This window comes from Nuphar pumila, chromosome 12 (assembly GCF_984573655.1).
Source record: "Nuphar pumila chromosome 12, dmNupPumi1.hap1.1, whole genome shotgun sequence".
Classification (NCBI taxonomy): Eukaryota; Viridiplantae; Streptophyta; class Magnoliopsida; order Nymphaeales; family Nymphaeaceae; genus Nuphar; species Nuphar pumila.
Window position 1 is genome coordinate 652505 of NC_143260.1, and position 9690 is coordinate 662194.

At 35.3% G+C, this 9690-nt stretch overlaps 1 long non-coding RNA gene across 1 annotated transcript; it reads left to right on the forward strand.

Annotated features, from left to right (window-relative positions):
* The first annotated feature begins 517 nt into the window (after nt 1–517).
* LOC149819566 (uncharacterized) lies at nt 518–3794 on the forward strand. The gene is made up of 4 exons (XR_016426505.1): nt 518–642; nt 784–839; nt 2279–2432; nt 3621–3794. It is a non-coding gene; the product is annotated as an uncharacterized LOC149819566 (long non-coding RNA).
* The last annotated feature ends 5896 nt before the right edge of the window (nt 3795–9690 follow it).

Here is a 9690-nt window from a genome sequence, read left to right on the forward strand (position 1 = left end):
GATGGCCCCTCATCATCTCAACCAACAATGGTTGTTCACTACACTGCCCTATTTGATGCCAACACCATCCCCATAATAAACTAAAAACCAATATCTGTACCAATCTAGGCAACTATAAAAAGTGTGGTAATTAATAAAAGCAGTGCACTCGGTGTATACAAATAAAGTTAACAACGGAACTTGTATGTTTGGACTCTTGCAATGTATTGTAAACCTTTTAAGGCTATGATTTCTAGTCGCTATCCGTGACATGGGTTCCTAAATTTCCACAATATAATAACACGTGAAAGCTGGAAAAAGTTAGGCGATTGCCCACTCAACAGACAGTAATGAACTGAGTAGTGTGTTGTCTCTGGTCCTTTGACTTTTGAAATTATTTTACACAAAAGGCTGAACCACAAGCAGGAGTTTGCTACTTTAAAAACTCTTGCCAACCCTCCTTTGTGATACCAAACGAGGGTCTCGTTTGTAGAGCTTTTAAGGGTATCTCTCAATTAGTCTTAAGAAGGGGAGAAGACAGTAAGAAAGTCATTTGCATGTTCCTGATGGAGAAACCTAAGTGGAAGAACATACCTGTAGTGAGCATTCTTCTTCTGTTGGGTCTCTCGTATCTGCTTTCATCGGATGCCCGTCTTCTACCAAGTAAGCCCCTGATTCATCATATTCAGAATATGAAATATGTAGGTTCCTCTTTGTGGGAAGAATACCAAAAGCTTGTCTGTTTCTACGCATTTCAATGACGGCATCTCCTAATACTTTGTTTTATGGGGGTATTTCTCTCAGGAGCCTTATTAATCACAACAAATGAAGACCCGTCTGTATTAGAAGCAGAAATTCAGGTATTCAACTTCTTCTCCCTCCCCTTTACTTGACATGTCCATGGGGTTTGATCTGTCTGCATATCAATCGATGTATTTCCTCGCTGAAAAGAAAGAAGAAAAGTGGTTTACTTAATTTGCTCTTGTTTTTTGAGTTTTATGTTATATATCAGCCATATTGATCTTTATTCTACTTCCGTCTGCCTCTTGAACCTTCTGAGAAGTCTCCTTTCTATTGTTGGTGGTTTTAAGTTAAATATTCTATCTGGGTCTTGCGGGTTGGAGATGGAGGGTGTTGGTTCATTATTTCTTTTTATGTAGGAAGATTAATGTTGCTCAGCCTTTTTTCCGTAGAAGTCGTTGATTTCCCAAAAAAGGGAATTAATAAGTTGCGATCTTTTTTCAAGTTGGTATGGTGAATTCCCTCTTGCAAAAGCTCCTGGTTGTTCAACAGTATTCATGGGCGCAATGAGGGTCGTTGTAAAATAAAGAGATGTATTTTATGTCGGTCAACTAGGAGCTCTGAAGAAGATGGTGCATATAGACTTTTATGTCTAGAAATTAACATGCATCACCTACTTTGTTTCCCACAGTTTCCAACCTAGTAGCCATTTTTTATCCATCTGGGGCACTTGCCAATTTGTTATTTATTAATGTACAGAACCGCTTGCCCCGTGATCCTCACAATAAGTGACCTCCTTGTTACTTTTTATCCAAGAGAGTGTATTGATACCAAAATCGGACGGCATATATGTTTTCCCTTCCATGACAAATCCCTTAATCTTAATTTTAAAATTGCAACTCATTATTGAGATCTGTACGTGCTTTCTTTAAACATAAGCAAAATTGTCAAGTATCCAGATTTTATTCCTCGAGATGATCGAATCACCGGCCAAACCTGCAATTTAGCTGGCTTATCCTTTTTGAACAGTATGTTCCCCCATCTCTTAGGATAAGTTTGGTTTGCTGAGCCACATGGAATCATATGAATCAGAATCACATGATTCTCATTTAAATGAGAAATTAACTCTCATTTGCCATGAGAGTCCATTTCTCACCACTCATTTTCTTATATTTGTTTAGCTGATCTCAATGAGATTCATTGTCTCATTTGCATGAGTTCAAATCTCAAGAGACCCAACCAAACATGTCCTTAATCTATATAAATTTCTGGCATAGAGCACCATCTATCTGAGCACCTCTTTCTGTGCCATATGAATCACTTTGTCGACTTCGCAAAGGGTGTCAATTGTATACGTTTGGTGGTTAGGTTTCTCTTTGGCCTTTACCAAGTACGCCCTCCACATGTCCTCTTGTTGCAACAATTTGTCTGTGCATGTACGTGGGGTCAATGCACATCTTTCTGCGTGATGCATGTTTATATAGACTGCTTTGTTATTCAAGCAGAAGGCATATGTATGCATGTATGATATATTTTGGGTTAAAATTTGGTCTTGCAGGTGGCTGGCGAGGAGATGCTGGAGGAAGACTTGATCCACGGACGGATGGAGATTGAGGAGATAGGGAAGAACGATTATCCGGGATCGGGTGCAAACAATCGTCATGACCCTAAAAACCCAGGAAAAGCCTGAAGTGTCATCTTATATTATTTAGGTTATCCATCTAGCATTATAATACTTACTGTTGCTACCAGTCCTTCCTGTAATGTATTTAGATATAATGGCGGCAACTATAGAATGGAATATCTTGATTATTGTATGTATGGAATGAAACCAATATCTAAGTTATTGGTTCTTAGTTTGCTCTTTGCAATGCGTACTGACAACTTCATCTTATCCTTTTCTCAACAAATCAAAGTCTTGACTTGTGCATGTGGACGTACGTGTGTGCTTGTGCGTTTTTGTCCCTAGTCACGTTTGATCTTGACCCTAGTTTAGTGACCCCGAGGTACGTACTTGCTCCAATATGCACTTGTGACTCCCAAAACAAAAAACAGAATTTTCACGTATATGGCAATCACTTGAAGCAAACGTCTTTGCCTGTTGCCTAAAAGTTGGCCATGCTATCGCCCACAGGGGCTCCACTCATCTGGTAAGAGCGGCCTGTGAATGTTACCAAGTTGACACAGGACGTTACAAGTTTGAAACCCTGCCACAAAGTAAAAAAACTGGGTGTACTCCATGATGAGCAGGGGGACCTCAAGGAATTAAAATACACACGGTAGCAAACAATGTGTCTTTTGTTTTAACTTCCATTTTCACTCATTTTTAAAAAAAAAAATCGCCTATTTTTCAAAAAAATCCAATTTTGTAGAGTTTCAGACAACTTAGGACTTTATTTCAAGAGTTTCAGTTGGACTATGACTCCGACCCTAACTTCATTTTTCAGTCATTTTATTAAATTCTGAAAAACCTTTTAAATTTTTCTTTATCTATCTTTCAAAAATACCAAAATTCTAGAGTTTTAGTCGAATTAGAACTCTGTCCCCAGAGTTTCGAACATTTAAATTAGATCATCTTAGGTATCACATCTAAGTAAGTAGTGACATATTTACAATTATATACATAAACAATCACTTTTGACATGTGGGCATTTACTTTTAGCATGCAATGGAATATGTGGTTATGAGATGTTTTAAATTCTGCTAATATTGTTACCTATTAGTTAGTGTTCATAAATTGTTGGTCATAAGTGCAGATTCTTTACTTGTTCTTATATATGCTGAAAATCACACACGGCACTCACATCACATATTTGACACATGATATACCTGCAAGAAAAATTACAGTATTTCCTACTTAGACAGTTGTAGTCTAATTCCATTCAATTTACCATTTTCAGGTGAAGAATAGAATAAAGTTTATGAGCGGATGCGGGATGAGGCTTTGATCGAGATTTGATTTACTGTTCCTGGGATAATTTGATTTCTTTTTTATTTACCAGTTCATGTCATTAAAACTCTGATGTCGTTATTTATTTGATAATAAAATAAAATAAGTGATGTTGTTTGCTCTCTACTGTAATGTTCCAGAATGCTTAACCTCATAGTATTAATTGTTTCCGCTGTTAAAAAAAAATCCTCAAAAATTTGGGTTAAAAATTCAGGGCATTATAGCATATAAGATTATGATCATGTTCAATTTATCATGAAAATAAATACAATCAAGCTATCATGCATGGAATTAATCATTAATATCAATCATAATTTAAGTAGGAGCCTATTTCTCTAAAATAGGGCATCCTTACACCAAAATCATAATTTACCGATCATGATCTAACTCACATTTATCTCTATCATAAATATTTATTAGAACTCTATTCTGATTTCACTGCTTGTCTCTATTTTCACTTGTTTAAAAAAAAAATCATCTGTTTTCCAAAATAAGCAAAATTCTAGAGTTTCAGTCCAATCAGGACTCTATCTAAGAGCCCTAATCCAGTTAGGACTCCATTCTGATTTTTATTTCGACTTCCATTTTTATTCTCTTCACTTGTTTTTTAAAAATTAGTCTATTTTGCAGAGTTCCAGTTGATTCAGGACTCTCTTTCAGAGTTTCGATTGAGTTAGGACTCTAACCTTGATTGCATTTTCTGACTTATTTTCACCAGTTTTGATAAAATCTTTCAAAAACTTCTTCAGTTGGCTTTCAAAAAAACCTAAATATCAGAGTTTTAGTTGGTTTAGGACTCTAGTTTAGAGTTTTAGTTCAATTAGAACTCTATTTTCAAAACCTCTGATTCTCATTCAGTGATTTTAACTCTATTTTAAAACCATTTTCAGTTTTTATTTCAACTTTTTCAAAACCCTGGTATGGGGCTCACTCTGTTGGTGCCACATCTAAAAGAGTTCTGATCGAGTCAGAACTTCGTATTGGTTTTAAAACTTTCAATTTCCATTCCAATTCTAAACCGCTTTTGAAAACCTTTCATTTTTAAGTTCTAAAATTGTTTTTTGAAAAATCAAGTGGGGTCCACTCTGGGTGGTGCCACATTTGAAGAAGTTGGGGTTAGCTGGTGTCCTAGTTAGGTTAGGAGTCTAGAGGAGTCCAAGCTTGATTTTAAAAATTACATTTTTACTTTAGATTTTAACCTTGATTTTAAAGTTTTAAAAATTAGGGTTTTGAAAAAAACCAAGTGGCGCCACATTTGGAGTCTTTCTTAGTTGATTATGTTAATTAAGTTAGAGTCCCACTTAGGCTAGGTTTTTATCAAAAATCACCCCCCGCTTTTTTAGTTGATTTTGGATAAAACTTTGAAAAAGTCAAAAAGGCATTAATTAGCCCTAATTAATGTTTTGAAAATTTCTATAAAAAGAGGCCAAAAGGGGGGTCGACCCCTAGGCTTTTTTCTCTTCCCTTTTCTTGCTGCTTCTCTCTCCTCCCAGCACCCTCTACTTCCTCCATTGAAGTTGCAGCCCCCAAGGTAGATTTCTTCCATTTTATTTCATTAAGTTTATTTGTTTTTTTTTTGCTTTTTTCTATAGTTTTCACCATTATCGCCCCTTATGTGTTGGATTCAAGCTTGGCTTTCATCCAAGAACCGTAAAATCAATTCAAGAAAGTAATCTAACATTGTTTGAGGGCATTTTTCATTATTCTAATCTATTCAAATCATTGGAAATGCCGCTTTTTATATTTAAGCACATTAAAAGATGAGTTTCGCCCATTAAATGGGTCAAATTTCTCTTTTCAAAGGCTAAATTAAATTCAACCGTGTATTTTTTGATTTTTTTTATTTTTTATCATATTAATATTTATTTTATTCATTCAAGCATCAAATCCAAATTTGTGATATTATTTGCATGTTTTTATTATTATTTTTCATGTTTAGATTAGGGTTTTGCAAGCTTTATCGATAATACGTGATTTTCAATCTCGAGCACGCAAAAATCACATTATTTCAGGTTTAAGTTTCTGTCAAAAAAATATAATTTTTTTAGGGTTGGTCCATAGGTTTGTCAGTGACATCTCATAAAAAAATCAGATTGTTTTGGATTCTAGAGCCCTGTTAAAAAAATAGAAAACCAAAACTTATTTTTTAAACTGTGAAATTGCTATGTGGATTCGAGAATAACTTGCCGAGGCGATATCTCCCTCATCAGAGATCTGATCTATGATCCGTAAAAGGAAAAACCTTACTCTATGTATCTGCTGTTCACTGATTTGTTATATTTTCCTATACCTGAAACCAGATGTACTTATTTTAACTCGTTATATATTCGTCGAAATTGAGCATATATTACTGGAATGATATCTCTCTAACCAAAGGTGATTTTTTCAATCTGTAAAAAGAGAAATCTCTGTTTTTTGTCTAGTACCTCTCTTTAAATTTTTATAAATTTCTATGGTGATTTGATACCTGATTTGGGTCTGACATTATGACAGGTATGTGCCCATGGGCAAAATCATGTATTTTAAGGTTTTATTCAATTTTCATATTAAAATAGTATCAAAAATATATTTTTTTATGCAATTTAATTTTAGGGTTATCAAAACTATTCATGTCAATTTTAACAGATTTTTTAGTTCATTTGATATATTATTTGATTAAATCATGAAAACAGGGTGCCCGCAGAGTCTCGATTCGAGTAAAACACTGGCAAAAATTACTATTTTTGTGATATTTCAAATTTTTTTATAAAAAGTTTTATATTTTTAATGTTTGATCATATTTATAATCATGCTAGGGTACTTCATACCCAATTTGGCTTTTATTTGAATCCATTTGAGCCCTAAATTTAAAGTTTTACCAAAATCTTTTCTGAAAACCCTAATTTCAAGGTCATAGTCTTGTTTTTCAGGGGTATTTTTATCATGTTTCTCTAAATTCTGTTTTTTAAAATTATTTATCTTTATTATTTATTCAATTTTATATCATATTATATTATGTTTATCTCAGAGGAATATGGAGAAATGCTTATATCTCGATAAATCCAATAATTTTCAGATATTATTGGATAAATCCAGAAAAACTGACATATTTTTACTAACAAGTTTTCTAGTTTTGCAGAGATATTCAAGATTATATTTTTTTTATTCTCCTTTATTTAAATTCAATTAGTGATGTAAATTAAATGCAAACTTTGGAATAAGAATTTACTTTTCCTGCTTAGAATAGGATTGCATTGCATATAGTTTTATTTTTCAATAATGTTAATGTGTGATGGATGATGAAGGAAAAGAGGAAAAAAATTGCAATGATCACAATACCATGTGCGACATCATGACCATAAGAGAAGTCATACATATCATCTTATTGTTCATAGAACAATAGTCTTCATATTAAAATTTTAGTTTTTTTGGGCATCGTACATGAGAACACCGTCATCCCACAGTATTTTCAGTTTATCAATCAATGACCTTAAATATACATCAAGATTTTGGCCCGGAGAGGTCGGACCAGGGATCAATAGAGACAAAAAAAGATTTTGACGCTTTATAAACAAGCTTGGAGGAAGGTTGTATGGGGTGACAAATACTGGCTAACATGAGTATGGAGTTGATCTACTCTCAAATTTATTAAATTCATCTGTATATAAACCTAGTGTAACATTTCTCACTTCTATTGCGAAGGTCTGATTAGTACGATCAAAGTGCTTCCAAGCTTCCGCCTCAACAGGATGTGTGATCTTGTCTTCATCATGTCAAACTTTATTTGCATATTATCTCATGTGTTTAGTTGTCCTCGAAAACATATATAATCGTTGCAATCTAGGGGTGAGAGGGAAGTAGCGAAGTGACTTGTATGACACTTCTTTTGACCTCGTGCTACCATTGTCTCTTGTCTTTAGCTTGAACCGAGAATGCCCACAAGACGAACATGATCTACTATTTTTTTATCTTTGAAATACAACATGCAGTGATTTGAATAAGCATATATCTTTTGATACATTATACCTAAAGCGCTGACCATAACCTTCGCACGATAGAAATTTTGTAGCAATTTCTCGTCTTTGGGCAACATAGTCTTCATAATAGAGCACAAATGGTCAAAACATGATTGACTCAAATTATACTCGGACTTCAAATTCTTTAGATGAAGAACTACAGACAAGATAGTGTGACTCTCACAACCATTCTAAAGTGGCTCATCAGCATCTCTAAGTAAATCATAAAATCTATTAGCTGCATCGTTTGTTGCTTCTTTCTCTACCCCAGTTGATACATCACCAGGACCCATAGCAGAACCCAGTTCTGGTCCTGCAGCATCAAATATCAAATCCATATATGAATTATCGTGTACCGCATCCACCCGTGCGTCAAAATTATTCTAAAATTCTTCACCATGCAGCATTCAATTCTGATAATCACTCACAAAACCCTTCATGTATAGGTGATGTTTAATGCCATGAGGTTTTATAAATCGATTGTTCTTACACATCATACAAGAGCACCTGATCCGACCTATGAGATCCACGGTATTGACACTTGCCATTGCAAATTCAATAAAAATGTTAACACTATCCATATATTCAAGTGATACCTCATTGTCAACTACCCTACAGTATATCCATTCACGGTTTACAGTCATTTTGGGCGACGATTGTTATGAATACTATCCTAACCAATTAAAAGAGAATCATAAGAATGCTATGATAAAGAAAATATCTAATTTATCATACATTCATGGTGGATATAATGATTTGATATCACACACACACACACACACACACACACACACACACACACATATATATATATATATATATATATATATATATATATATAATGTTATTCAATCACAAAAACTATGATGCATGCATTGATAACTTAATATTTTCATATGCAAAATCATCACATTATATTTACACTTATCACAAGGATATTTAGAATGATGAAATCACATTCATCAACACGATACATTCATTTGAAGCATGTTTTTATGATACAATTCCATATAAAAGGCATAATTAAATTAAAAATAACTTCATGCAAGCATGAATACAGTCACATCAAACATGGTAATAAAATCACTCATTCATACCACAACAATGTCAAATATGTATCTACAACAAACACACTCCAATATCCCACTAACTACTACCATGACTAGCATGGAGTCCGAACTCCAAAAATAAGAGCACTTCTATTTTCATACATTCAAATCATGCTCAGAATGATCTTCAAACTCCAGTAAAGCAGTCTTAGATATCCACAACTAAGTGAGTGTGTGAACAAAAAAATGATGCATCCAATAAAGTAAATAACATGTGATGCGTCTGTATCACTTACTCACCACGGGTATTTACCCGATTTGCATTTTGTTTGTTTCTTTTTGCATAGCATTTTAAGCCATATATGATGCTTAGCATTAAGCATCACGTATTTTACTCTGTTATGCACCTGCAATACATATTACTCTTGTCGGCCAAAGACAAAGACACAGGGAGAAGCAGAAGAAAACAGGCTACCGGCCAAAGACAAAGACACAAGCGAGGCCTCTGCCGGTTGAGCAAACACAACGGCAGGGGGCAGATCCCTTTGTTGTTGTTGCTTAAATAAGGGCAGGGGGCGGAGCCCTCTGCTAGAAAGTACTAGCGGCAGGTGTATGGGCCCCCCTGCCGGTTGAGCAAACACAACGACAGGGAGGGCGGATCCCCCTGCCGCTGCGGTAGGACGGCTCCGCCCCTGTCGGTCGAGCAAACACAACGGTAAGGGGTGGATCCCTCTGTTGTTGTTGCTTAAACATAACGGCAGAGAGGCGAACCCCTGTCTGCCGAGGGAAAAAGAAGGGCAGGGGCAGAGCCCTTGTCGAAGTAACCCTAATGATGGCAGGAGCATCGCCCCTGCCGGCCGAAATGAAAGAGTGAGACATAGTTGAGGCAGGGGCATCACCCCTGCCTATCGAAAAAGACACAAAAAGCAGGGCACTACCCTTGCTCTGTTGTCAGAAAAACGAGCAGCAAGGGTCG